The 13,632-nt window shown below is 48.6% G+C and overlaps 1 protein-coding gene across 1 annotated transcript in view; it reads left to right on the top strand.

Moving 5' to 3' along the window:
- Nucleotides 1-7,589: 7,589 nt before the first annotated feature.
- The window catches only part of LOC144806082 (uncharacterized), a 291,643-nt gene continuing 285,600 nt past the window's right edge, over nucleotides 7,590-13,632 (top strand). The window contains 1 exon segment of the mRNA XM_078672523.1: nucleotides 7,590-7,719. The gene's annotated coding sequence lies outside the window, so the exon portion shown is untranslated.

The raw sequence follows: 13,632 nt of genomic DNA, 5'->3' as shown, positions 1-13,632 counted from the left end.
GAACATTTGTCATCTGTACCAAAAGAACATTTGTCATCTGCGAACGTGAACATTGCAACGTCAGCTGAAAATACATTGTTTCCAGATCAAACAGCTCCTGCAAAACTGAGATACAACTTACGTTCTCGCAATATGGACAAATAAAGCAGGAAACTGCCTATTTTCAGATTTGAATTTGCTATACATTGCCTCCAGCCAGGAAGTTTGCTAATACTATGTATTGTTTCTTTTTGTTTTAAAATTGCCTTGCCGTCTGGGTAGCCGTAGGGTCGTGGCTGTGTGCCTAGTTGAATCTGCGGGGGTCCGACACAAGGTCGATCTTTCTGTTAGTTCTGGGAACTCCCAGGGCTGATAGAGGCATTTTCCATCTACGTGCACATCATCAGTGGTCGCGAACGGTCGTAGAAGATGGAGCTTCCTGAGCTACAACGAGAAAATGTAATTTATGTTCGCAGAAATAGACTGAACAGAATACTACACAGCAAATGCTTTCTAATGCAATGTGCAGTTACATTTTTAATTGTTTTAATAACGTTGGTGGGTGGAATCGTCTTTGGTGTACATTTGATTTTTAAGCCAGTAACTACAGTACCTTCCCTTGATCCTGCTACTTCTACGGTTTCTTCTATGCATTCTTTTCACTCATTTCCTGAACACGAACAAGCTCGACGCTCAGAATTTATTAACAATACATTTGTACAGCTCTTGCATCAACACCAACTGATAGTTAATACTACAGACTGCTGGGTGTGTGGTTTGATACCTCACACTATGGATAAAGGCATTCCCTATCTAGTCTTGCCTTTTAGCTATAATGGATCATTTCAGGCCTTTCAGACCATTTTTTCATATGCCCTTGAGACCTATCCTCCGCGTCCACCACGGTCCACTAAATACAACTCAGCCAACAAAGCTTTAGTCCAGGGAATTATTGATATGATTAAAGACGTCAATAATACTCCATCTTATCCTAGAGATGAATTGCTGGTGTATTTGACTTGGAACTCTACAGAGTACCGCCTTGGTTTGGGAGAAAGCAAGCGTAAAAGCTCCACTTCAGTTTGGGTCGTGCCTCACCGAGGTCAGGTCTGTTTGCAAGGAAATGGGAGAAATCCGAGAGCTCAGCTAGGGAGCAGTGAGTGCGTTGAGACTTACGTATTTCCGTCTGACTCCTCCCCTGCCTTTCTGACTGCTAGGGGTACCTACTTCATTTGTCAGGACAGAGCATATACATGGCTGCCTGCTGACTTTTCAGGTTCATGTTATATTGCTCGATTGTTACCTCCGACATACACTGCTTCTTCAGATTATCACAAAACCAGAGTAGCAAGAGGTGTCTTCAGCAAGGAAGGTACCGCTGGTCAAGAAGCTGGAGACTTCTTCAAAGGTTTCCTTCCGTTTTGGGGGCCTATGGCTAATAGTAGAAGTATACGTCAACTAACACGAGTAGTTGAATCTACTATTACAGAAACTGCTGGTGCCCTTAGTAACTTAACTGCTGAGCTTCAAGCGGATCGTCTCATGACGTTGCAGAACCGTATGGTTCTAGACGTAATACTTGCAGATCGAGGTGGGGTATGCAGAATGATCCAATCGAGCTGCTGTGTCTTTATTCCAAATAATGCTCCAACAGTCTATGAAGCAATCTCTAAGCTACATAAGATTTCCGACTCTATACACGTAGATAAGGGAAACTGGTCCTTCATGGAGTGGTTTTGGACTCTGGTATCAGAGTGGGGATGGAAGGTTCTGACGGTCATTGGTGTCATCCTAGTATGTCTGTTCTCGTGCTGTCTTATTATCCAATGTGGTCCCGCTCTGTGTAGCCTCTGTGCTGCAACCTGTTTCAGAAAACCACCTACATTAGGAGAAAAGACACGAGACAGGATGATGATACAACAACATGTCACTGACCTAATGAGCATAGAATTAGACTCTGACTCTGATATAGACTAAGTAATTGCCTATGTAAGGGCAAAAGGAGGGTCTGAGGTTCCGTGACGATTTTACTCGTGTTTATAACATTGTCGTAAATACATAATTTTGGTATCAGTGAACCGCAAATGATCCATTTAGTGCATCCTGGTGTTTTCGCTATGCTACGAGCAAGAGCACTCCAGTTACAAACACATTTCTGTTCTACCCGTGGCATCCATTTTAGAACACGGAAGCCATTTTGTATTCCTTGCCCTCACATAGTCAATGGACACGCAATGATCTCTTTTTCATTAAAGGACACGTAGGCTTTAACCGGCAATTCACCTTGCTAGTGACACGTGCACCTTAGGCCAGCAACGCTGTAGCAGCATGACTCGGCAAGAACTGCCTCCCCAGCCTGAGGCCAGTCCTGCTATACTGGTTCTTGTGTTCGTTGGCCTGATCATGATTAGGCGGCCGAAGCTGGTAACCGTGCCCATTTACGACCCACAAACATTTCTTATCCTGTCTTTCTATCTTCTACACCTGGCTCTGCTCCTTTCCTTCTGGGCCTTTATTAGGGGGAGGTAACGAAATTTACGATGAGGCGGTCCGGGTCTTGAATGAAGAATTGACATGGGATTATGATGGACTAGTGGGAACCCCTCATTCGTAATGTTTTGACATCAGATACTGTTGACGATTCCTGTGCAACGCCAAATATTTATTGTTTAAGACACGAATGTTTAGAACTGTGGTAACATGTAAAGAATTTGCCTGAAGCCCAATATTTAGTATATAAGGAGCAATCCTCTTTGTACAAATCGAACAGGCTCCTAGATACTGCCCATGTGTAGTTTCTGTGACTTCTGTGTCCCTGCAGTAATAAACCTTTGGTCTTTGACGCCACCATCGAGAAGCCCGTGTTTCTGTTTGTTTGTGTACCAAGACAGGTTGAACTCCGGGGTCTTCGGGTGTTGTCCCTGACACCTCTGGACGTAACAAAAAAGTCCAGAACTCCAAGCCCACTACTAGGATAAACTCAAAACAGGGATCCCGCACTAACTATATGCATTCTATTCACTTTTTCAGAAAGAAGAAGTATACCTGCTTTTAATTTATTTTGTCCTGATGAAGGTGCATCAAGCATAACAAACGCACCGAAACGCGTCGACTTTTGGACTGCTTTTAATGTGAAAAAAATGTTTTTTATTGATTTACTGTATTGGTGTATTTTAAATATTGAGTGCATATCTTAAAGTGGTGATTCTGTGATAGAAACCGTAACACAGAATTGTTAGTTAGTGTATGTATACCTGTACCAGAGCACCACAGTGTAAAATTGAATGTGTATTTAAAATGAATTCCTAAATATGCCCTTTTATGAAAATAAACTTTGAGTAAAAAGTATAATCATCCTAGTGTGGAGCTTAAATTTTGACTTTTTGCCTTCGTCAATTGCAAATGAATAAAACAGCTAATTGACATGGATAGGCCTCATGGTCACCCTTTGAAATAAATACACAGAAAGGAATCTTTTCTTTGAATACGAATTGTTAACCCAGTCCTTTCTGGTCCCTGGGAAACTCTCATTTTTTTGAGAATGGATGCACAGGGCACCTTAACAGAACAAGCTCCTCCCCATGGGGATCTCGGTTTACCAAAGGCACAAAACATCGGAAGGTTTCCAAAGACTACTCCACACACAGCCTCATAAGAAAGATTTAAAGAACATGAGAGAAAAGGAGCGAGAAAGTAAACACACATCAAGTAAGACTGAAGGAAAGAAACTTTATTAAGGCTCCGCATGGGTGCTCACGTGCCGCAGAGTGTCGCAAGCAGCACAAAGCATTGCACCAATAAACGTACCCTTCTAAAAACCTGCAGATGCAGCGCAAAACTGGACAGTGACACACAAGCGCCCGCACCGCTCTAGTAAATAACTGGTCTAGCCAAATAATAGGTAAAAGCATTTTTAGTGGCCGATTTGACAAAGCCTACTTCAGCTGAGCCCATATTCCATGATTTAAACATACATTCTGGAATGTGGAGCCCTCCGCTCCGGAGAGAAAATTAGAGCAATACAACAGAATTTATTGTGCACACTACACATCCCCATATGATAGTGAATAGAAGCACGGACAACTAGGTTTGGAAAAAAATCAGCACACAATTACCAGATAATTGTCCTATATTACAAACTGTAGCTACAGTAAACAATAACATTACAAAGAAAAATATATATTGGAATACAGAGTGGACGCACCGCCACTGCACAGTAGGTTCTTCTTTGGATGTGTGTCTGGAGCTTTTCCCTCACCCACAAATAAGACAAAAACATGTCAGTGAAGCCTTGGCTGCATACATTGCATGCGTTAATGGATATTCTATGTATTTATGAATGGGTGGGAAAATATTTTATTCTCTCTGAAAACTCATACCATTTCGTGTTATTTCAAGGTGCCGTTCTCTGATTGTACACTGTGAAGCCACTCGTATTTACATCGTTAGCTCTCTGAACTGGTACTATCAGACCCAACTCTAAAATGCTTTTAGGCAAAACCAATAACCATAAAACGTTAACGTTCCTAAATGGCACGTCTGTCTTGCTTTCAATCTGCTGTTTTCTTATGCGCCCATAGTAACTCACTCTTCCAGGAAATGCATAAGCTTAATCTAAACAAATAAATAAATACAGCAAATACATCAAAAAACGGCGATAGAGCATAAACTTATAGAGGAGGTAAACTAATGTTAATTTAAAAATGCACGTCCTTGAAGTGTTGGGTGCACTATAGATTCACGGCCGTTTCTGATGAACAAACAATCTCCTTTGAAGGGGATTCACACCTGACCCTTGAGCACTGCATCAAATCCTTGTCAGTATTCAGGAAATGTCCCTGGCGGCTTCCTCGCCAACGCTTTACTGCTGAGGCAGGTTTTAAACCATTTAGCCGGTGCATGTGAGGGCCGAGAAACTGGCAGGTTTTACAGAAGTAAAAGGTTGCTGATTGAATATAAAAGCTTTTGTGCCGTTAATACAAATTGTGCCAGTGAACTGTAGGCGCATGGAACTCGTGACATCATTAGTGACCTTCGATTCAGCAGTAATTGAAGATTTGTGATCTAACATTTGACCAGTGTGATGACCTTCGATTCTGGCCCTGTCTGTTAATGAGCCACTTGTTTAATAACCAGCAGCTGGTGTCATCTTTGACTTTGCTAAGTGCACTGTCAGACGTACTGCGTGCTACTCTGACTGCTATGAAGGAATTCATATCCAAAGGCCTCATCGCCCCTTAAATGCATACCTTACAATAAATGCAGCATAAATAAAGCCCATCAGAGATGTGTTTAATAGAGTATTAGGCTTTGATAACATATGTTCATTATTGTTTTCCGGACTTTGATATAGCGCGAACTTGACCCGAAGGTGTCAGCACTGTCTGACTGACGAGGAACGAACGATGAGGAAGCTAAGCTAGCCTAGCATAGCACTGACTGGCTGTGACTGGTTAACTTAGGGGTGGCACTGGCACTGGCAGAGGTCAGAGGAGGCCTGGCTTGGCACAGTAAAAATAAAAAACGTACGTGAGTCGCGGTGGTGGTGGTGACCGTGACGTCGACTATCTGGAACTTCTCCGGTGGTCTGCTCCTCGATGTCTTCCATTCCGACCGACACAGCAGCAGTAGACAGGAGGATTTACACAAAGCACCAGGCGGTCCGGACCATCCGTAGTAGATTGTAGGCACGCAGGCAGGCAGGCACACAACAACAACGACGACGAGTGATCACTTCTTCTACTTTCAGTTTCACTCTTAGCTGTTCCGACACTGACAGCGTATGGCCAATCACCTGGACATGGCTGGATATAGCCATATGTGATTGGCCATACTAGTGCGGCCCTCAGCAAATCAGCCAACACCCACGCGCGGCACCATCCTGCTGCAGTAGCCAATCCTGGTGCAGCGTTAACAGCGCCACTGCGCCAGGATTGGCTACGAGCAGCCTACTATCTGCCCATATTGTGCCCGGGGCCCCGGGTCCCTGCCTGTGTCTGTGGGTGATATGGGGGGGGGAGGGAAGGTGTACCACTGTACGCATGCGCGGGCCAGTCTCAATATTGCCTACTCCTGGATTTTACATGCGCAGTGTGTGTCAGTGTCATACGCTACTATTGTGCTCTCTGGCTGCCTGTGCGCTGTCACTCTCTGCCGCAGCCCCGCCCCCCCACGGCCCACTTCCGATTCTGTCGGGCTTGTCCCGGCGCCAGTAGCACGCTTCAGTCAGCGCGCACCGCGGCGCTCAGATTTATTTTAAAAAAAAAACATTTTTTAATGCATGTTGGCACTGCAGTGCGGTCGTCCATGGCAAGTGGGGCAACGCCCCAACGCCCCCAATGGACGCGCCGCCGCATGTATGGGACTACTTTCAAGTGCGCTGCTGCAGGATCGCATATGGGAAATGGAAATATATGTTTTTCCTCCCCTGTCAAGAAGGAGCATAGAGAAAGCCCTACGGCAGGTAGAAAGAGCGTGACAAATGTTGTCATTCACCTGCAGGACCAGATTACTGGCATTGCATACTCCTAGTCCCACAAAATCAGTCCCTGTCTGCTGTAGCCCGAGGAGGAATAGGGTTTTTCTATGCAGGGAGGCGGGAGACTAACCTTGAAATCGGTAATCCCCCGCCTTAATTTGAAGGCTTTTGTTATGGTATTGTATTGTATGGTGCTTGTTATACAAATTCTGATTGAATGATTTATTTATTTTTGTTGCAGATTTATATCGTGCAAACTCGACCCCAAGATATCACAGCGCTTTACATGAGCACCAGTTACGTTACACAAGCAGACATTTAATTTTTTTGTAGGCACAGGGGAAATTAAGCGATTTGCCCAGAATCGCAGGCTGTTGAGCCGACGCTGATGCTCGAACCTGTCCCCCAGTTCTAAAGTTGGCCGTTCTGGCCGTTATGCCACACCCTCTCCCCTGTGATTCCAGGCAAAAACATTTACTCTGCCTGTACCTAAAATAAATAAATGAATAAATAAATGTGGCCTCGTGTAATGTAAGTAGTGCTTATCTAAAGCGCCCTGATACGAATGTACGTGATATAAAGTCTGCATGAAGACCTTGCAGCTCGCACACTCTGGGGGGGATTCAGTTTCGTTTTGTATCTGATGCACTTTCAACCTCTGTCATTACCAGCAGCTGTGCTGTCTATATTCAAACACCTGTAACTTCCATGTACAAAATATTTCTCCTCTAAAGCGCTTTAGCACCTCTGGGTAATGTCCGCTTTATATAAAAATAAAATAAATCCATAAATAGCAGCAGGGCCTCTGAGAGCAGCAAAGCAAGAGGGCACGAGATAGTATCTCCGATTAGCGCATGCGCAGACCACCACAGAGAGAGGCAGAGCAGCACCATGGAAAATGCATCAAGATCTAGGCATGCGCAGAACATCACCGAGGGAGGGGTCTACACCCTGGATATGAGCGGGATAGGAGCGCGAGGGATCCGCGGGATCTGGGCATGCGCAGTACAGTCGGACTAAGGGCAGTTAATCTGGGCATGCGCAATATGATAGTATTACATACCGTGCACATGCGCAGTACAGACAATCGGGATTCTGTCCCTTGGCGCGCACAGCCCTGGGTGGGTAGTATGCCGTGTTGTGCGCATGCGCAGTGCAGTTAAGCGTCGCCCATGATCTGTTCACAATCAGACCTTTTCCCGCACGAGATCACGAGAGGAGGGATCCACCGCCCCCCCCCCTGGAGAGGAGGGACCGAGGAGGTGAGTCTGAGGGAGATCAGGGCCCATCACTGACGTCACTACTGACCCCCCACCAGCCCTGCTGACGTCACTACTGACCCCCCAGCCCTGCTGACGTCACTACTGACCCCCCCACCAGCCCTGCTGACGTCACTACTGACCCTCACCAGCCCTGCTGACGTCACTACTGACTCCCCAGCCATGCTGACCCATTACTGACCCCTACAAGCCCTGCTGCCCCCATTACTGACCCCCACCAGCCCTGCTGACGTCACTACTGACCCCCACCAGCCCTGCTGACGTCACTACTGACCCCCACCAGCCCTGCTGACCCCATCACTGACCTCCGACCAGCCCTGCTGACCCCACTACTGACCCCCACCAGCCCTGCTGATGTCACTACTGACCCCCACCAGTCCTGCTGCCCCCATTACTGACCCCCACCAGCCCTGCTGACCCATTACTGACCCCTACAAGCCCTGCTGCCCCCATTACTGACCCCTCACCAGCCCTGCTACCCCCTCTACTGACCCCCACCAGCCCTGCTACCCCCTCTACTGACCCCCACCAGCCCTGCTGATGTCACTACTGACCCCGACCAGCCCTGCTGACGTCACTACTGACCCCCACCAGCCCTGCTGACCCCACTACTGACCCCCACCAGCCCTGCTGACCCCACTACTGACCCCCACCAGCCCTGCTGACGTCACTACTGACCCCTACAAGCCCTGCTGCCCCATTACTGACCCCCCACCAGCCCTGCTACCCCCTCTACTGACCCCCACCAGCCCTGCTGATGTCACTACTGACCCCGACCAGCCCTGCTGACGTCACTACTGACCCCCACCAGCCCTGCTGACGTCACTACTGACCCCCACCAGCCCTGCTGACCCCACTACTGACCCCCACCAGCCCTGCTGACCCCACTACTGACCCCCACCAGCCCTGCTGACGTCACTACTGACCCCTACAAGCCTTGCTGCCCCCATTACTGACCCCCACCAGCCCTGCTGATGTCACTACTGACCTCCACCAGCCCTGCTGACGTCACTACTGACCCCCACCAGCCCTGCTGACGTCACTACTGACCCCTACAAGCCCTGCTGCCCCCATTACTGACCCCCACCAGCCCTGCGGCCCCATTACTGACCCCCACCAGCCCTGCTGCCCCATTACTGACCCCCACCAGCCCTGCTGACCCATTACTGACCCCCACCAGCCCTGCGGCCCCCATTACTGACCCCCACCAGTCCTGCGGCCCCATTACTGACCCCCATCAGCCCTGCTGACTCCATTACTGACCCCCCACCAGCCCTGCTGACGTACCTACTGACCCCCACCAGCCCTGCTGACGTCACTACTGACCACCACCAGCCCTGCTGACGTCACTACTGACCCCCACCAGCCCTGCTGACTTCACTACTGACCCCCACCAGCCCTGCTGACGTCACTACTGACCCCCACCAGCCCTGCTGATGTCACTACTGACCCCCTCCCTGCTGACCCCATTACTGACCCCCACCAGCCCTGCTGCCCCATTACTGACCCCTACAAGCCCTGCGGCCCCATTACTGACCCCCACCAGCCCTGCGGCCCCATTACTGACCCCCACCAGCCCTGCTGCCCCATTACTGACCCCCAGCCCTGCTGCCCCATTACTGACCCCCCACCAGCCCTGCTAACGTCACGGCTGACCCCACCAGCCCTGCTGACGTCACTACTGACCCCCAGCCCTGCTGCCCCATTACTGACCCCCCACCAGCCCTACGGCCCCATTACTGACCCCACCAGCCCTGCGGCCCCATTACTGACCCCCATCAGCCCTGCTGCCCCATTACTGACCCCTACAAGCCCTGCGACCCCATTACTGACCCCCACCAGCCCTGCGACCCCATTACTGACCCCCACCAGCCCTGCTGCCCCATTACTGACCCCCATCAGCCCTGCTGCCCCATTACTGACCCCTACAAGCCCTGCTGCCCCATTACTGACCCCCACCAGCCCTGCTGACCCATTACTTACCCCCCAGCCCTGCTGCCCCATTACTGACCCCCACCAGCCCTGCTGCCCCATTACTGACCCCTACAAGCCCTGCTGCCCCATTACTGACCCCTACAAGCCCTGCTGCCCCATTACTGACCCCCACCAGCCCTGCTGCCCCATTACTGACCCCCACCAGCCCTGCTGCCCCATTACTGACCCCCCACCAGCCCTGCGGCCCCATTACTGACCCCACCAGCCCTGCGGCCCCATTACTGACCCCCACCAGCCCTGCTGCCCCATTACTGACCCCCATCAGCCCTGCTGCCCCATTACTGACCCCTACAAGCCCTGCGGCCCCATTACTGACCCCCACCAGCCCTGCTGCCCCATTACTGACCCCCATCAGCCCTGCTGCCCCATTACTGACCCCTACAAGCCCTGCTGCCCCATTACTGACCCCCACCAGCCCTGCTGACCCATTACTTACCCCCCAGCCCTGCTGCCCCATTACTGACCCCCACCAGCCCTGCTGCCCCATTACTGACCCCTACAAGCCCTGCTGCCCCATTACTGACCCCTACAAGCCCTGCTGCCCCATTACTGACCCTCACCAGCCATGCTGCCCCATTACTGACCCCCACCAGCCCTGCTGCCCCATTACTGACCCCTACAAGCCCTGCTGCCCCATTACTGACCCCCGACCAGCCCTGCTGCCCCCATTACTGACCCCCGACCAGCCCTGTTGCCCCATTACTGACCCCCCAGCCCTGCTGCCCTATTACTGACCCCCACCAGCCCTGCTGCCCCATTACTGACCCCCCACAAACGCTGCTACCCCCTACTAGCCCTGCTACCCCATTACTGAGCCCGACCAGCCCTCCTGCTTAAATGTACAATGTTTTCTGTGAAGACTATCAAAGAGGGTATTCAATATACCAGGAGAAAGAGGGTCTAAGGGATGGTTTAACGACCCAACAGTACTACTATCCCTAAGAACAGTTACTTCAACAAAAGGTAGCAAGGGGTCAAAGGCAAACACAAACTAAGTTAAATCCCTACACAGTGACTGAAAAGAGAAAGGGAATGAACTACTGGTGTGTGTGGTGCGAATCACACATAGGGTCTCCAATCTCTTGAGAGAAGATTCCCATCAGTCACCACTCGGATCCGCCCTTCATCATCTGGGATCCTTCAACCTCAGAGATAAAATCTGGGACCCACAGTGGACTGGCAGAAGTTGAAAGCCTAATCCTACCTGTGGTGTCCAGTGTGAGGGGAACACTAGATGTATTGTGGTGACTAAAAGCAGTGCTGAACAAGTGAAGTTGTGAAAAGAATTATAAAATTAGGTAGAGAAGTGAAAAAATTATTTATTAGAGTTCACTTCAATCCTAAAATTAAAACTACGTGCGTAGCGGTTTAAACAAATAACCACTGATGGAAATGAGAGGTCGACATGTTTCTGCAGACTGATAAGATCCACGTGGTATCTAGCTGCTTCCTCAGGACCATAACGCTACTGCTTTACAAAAAATTAGTGGGAAAAGGAGAGAAATAAACAGATATCACCTGAGATCCAGTGATACCGTCCTTCTCCTGACTGTGTAGTTCAATGCCAGGAATGAATCCATTCACGATGAGACACACATGAAGGGAAGAAACAAAGTACATATCAAATTGAATATAGAGCCCTGTGTTGAAACACATCTTTCTAACACAAATTGATCTCTTATATAGCAGAAGTGTAGTACTCTACATGTACATATCATACACCACTGTCCATAGCAACATGCTCATGGCTGCTCACTTACCAAATTGGCAGGAGAGAGAAGTCCCACTTCACCTGGCTACAGCGCAGGTAAAACAGGGCACCGCTCTAAAGTAGCGAAAGAAATAAATGAAAAGGAAAATTAGGACACACAAGGTGTCACGATATTCTAGCAACAATTGTAGGCCACAAATCCATTTGAGGAGAATGCACCAACAGTCATTTCACAAGTACTGCCATATCGTAGTATAAGCATAACTTATTGTTTCAGCGTCTTAGCTCTAGTAATAGTAAAGAACCAGTTGCTGCATAGGTATTCTGAACAAAGCCTTGACAGCCCGAGTTCCTCTGCTGCTGTTTGCCAGAAAACGCTTGTTAAAGAAGTCAAGGTCTCAAAAAACAATCCGACCCACAGAGGATTAAAGTCGGAGTCGATTGGTCACAAATAATCGGTTTTGCAAGAAACCGTCTACAAAAGCCATAAGTTCGGTAAACTGGGCATGCAGGGTGTATCGTATTCAGGAGGAGGTGGCAGAAGGGCAGCTCTCCGTACATCGTGAGAGAAGGATGTCACTCTCAAGGCCACTACTAACGGCGCGCTCAAACGCTACCCAGTTCATTCCCTTTCTCTTTTCAGTCACTGTGTAGGGATTTAACTTAGTTTGTGTTTGCCTTTGACCCCTTGCTACCTTTTGTTGAAGTATCAAAGAGGGTACCCCGGTGCTGTTGATAACATCATCAACCCTTATTGCTATGTTGGGCCTCAATGTGATTGGTTGTTGTAGATGGAATTCCAAAACTGATGGCTTCTCTGTCATACTATGTGCCAATCTATTGAAGTTGTGAAAAGCATAATATGTGTATGTGTAAAGTGCACAGTGTTAGACCTGGCCTCTTTTGGTGTGTTCCCCTGTTTTTTTGCATTCTGACATCCTGGTTCTTTCTCTGTTTTTGCTGGTTTGGTGTCTATGGGCACTTTTTCACTGCTGTCCAGTGTTAAAGTGCAAGTGCTCCTATTGTAAATTGTGTTATGGATTGGTGTTTCCATGATTGTCATATTTGATTTACTAGTAAGTCCGTAGTACAGTATACTGTGTGTGCCAAGGGCCTGTAAATCAAATGATGAGGGTGGGCCTGCAGCACTGATTGTGCCGCCCACACCAGCAGCATTTTAAAGGTGTCGCAGACCTGCCACTGCAGTGTATGCCCTCAGTTGTGACTGCCAGATCGACTTGGCAGGGCACCCACTTGCCAAGCCCTAACCATCCATATTATTGCATGTAAGGCACCCCTAAGGTAGGCCCAAGGTACCCCTCTGGGCAGGGTACAGTGTATTTGAAAAGTAGTACATGTCCTGGTGTGTGTGACATGTCCTGATGGTGAACTACAGCGTAATTAGTTTTTAGATCTCGCTGGCGTCGAAGCGCGAAGCACTGTCGCCTGCGATACTTATTGTCGATGTGTAAGTAGCGAAGTGGGACAGGAGAGGTGCACAAGCTTAATAAACCCATTGCAGACAATGGCTGTGACCGCGCACTTTAGGAGACACGCGCTGTGAACGCGTGCGCTTTAGGAGACACACGCTGTGAACGCGCACGTCTCTTCTCGCGCTCTCCCACACTTTCACTTTCACAGCTCGTATCTCCTGCAGCACGCGGTCACAGCCTTTGTCTACAATGGTTTTAGTAAGCTCGTCAGCAATGCGTCCCCGGACTCCGATAATACCCCCTAACATTGCCCCCACTACTCGGTGGCAGAACTTGTTCTATATTGTGAGTATGAGGAGGTATACAGGTGTAATACATACGCTATACCAGCTTGGTTCACGTAAGCTAAGGAAAGCATGCAATGCTGTTGCTTGTTTTTAAAATGCATTTGAAACATTGCCATGGCTAAGACAATGCACAGCATCAATGTAAGATTGCTGAATTAAATGGGACTATTATGGCGCTCGATTTGGGATAAGAGGGAGACTGAGTTCACCCAGAGAATAATTAGAGACTGTCTCAAATTAGATTCCCTTGGTTGAGCTACATTATTTACTGGTGTAGTATCTTGTTTGATTTTAACATTCTAAATAAGTCAGAATACGCAATTCCCTTTACAAAGAAAGAAATCAAAGACTCGTTCTTATTATATAAAAGGGAAGAGCGACTAAATCTAATCAGGCTCCAAAAAACTTT

The sequence above is a fragment of the Lissotriton helveticus genome, assembly GCF_964261635.1.
Source record: "Lissotriton helveticus chromosome 1_1 unlocalized genomic scaffold, aLisHel1.1 SUPER_1_unloc_43, whole genome shotgun sequence".
NCBI lineage: Eukaryota > Metazoa > Chordata > Amphibia > Caudata > Salamandridae > Lissotriton > Lissotriton helveticus.
The sequence above is the reverse complement of the archived record's forward strand: the minus strand, read 5'-3'. Positions and strand labels throughout refer to the sequence as shown.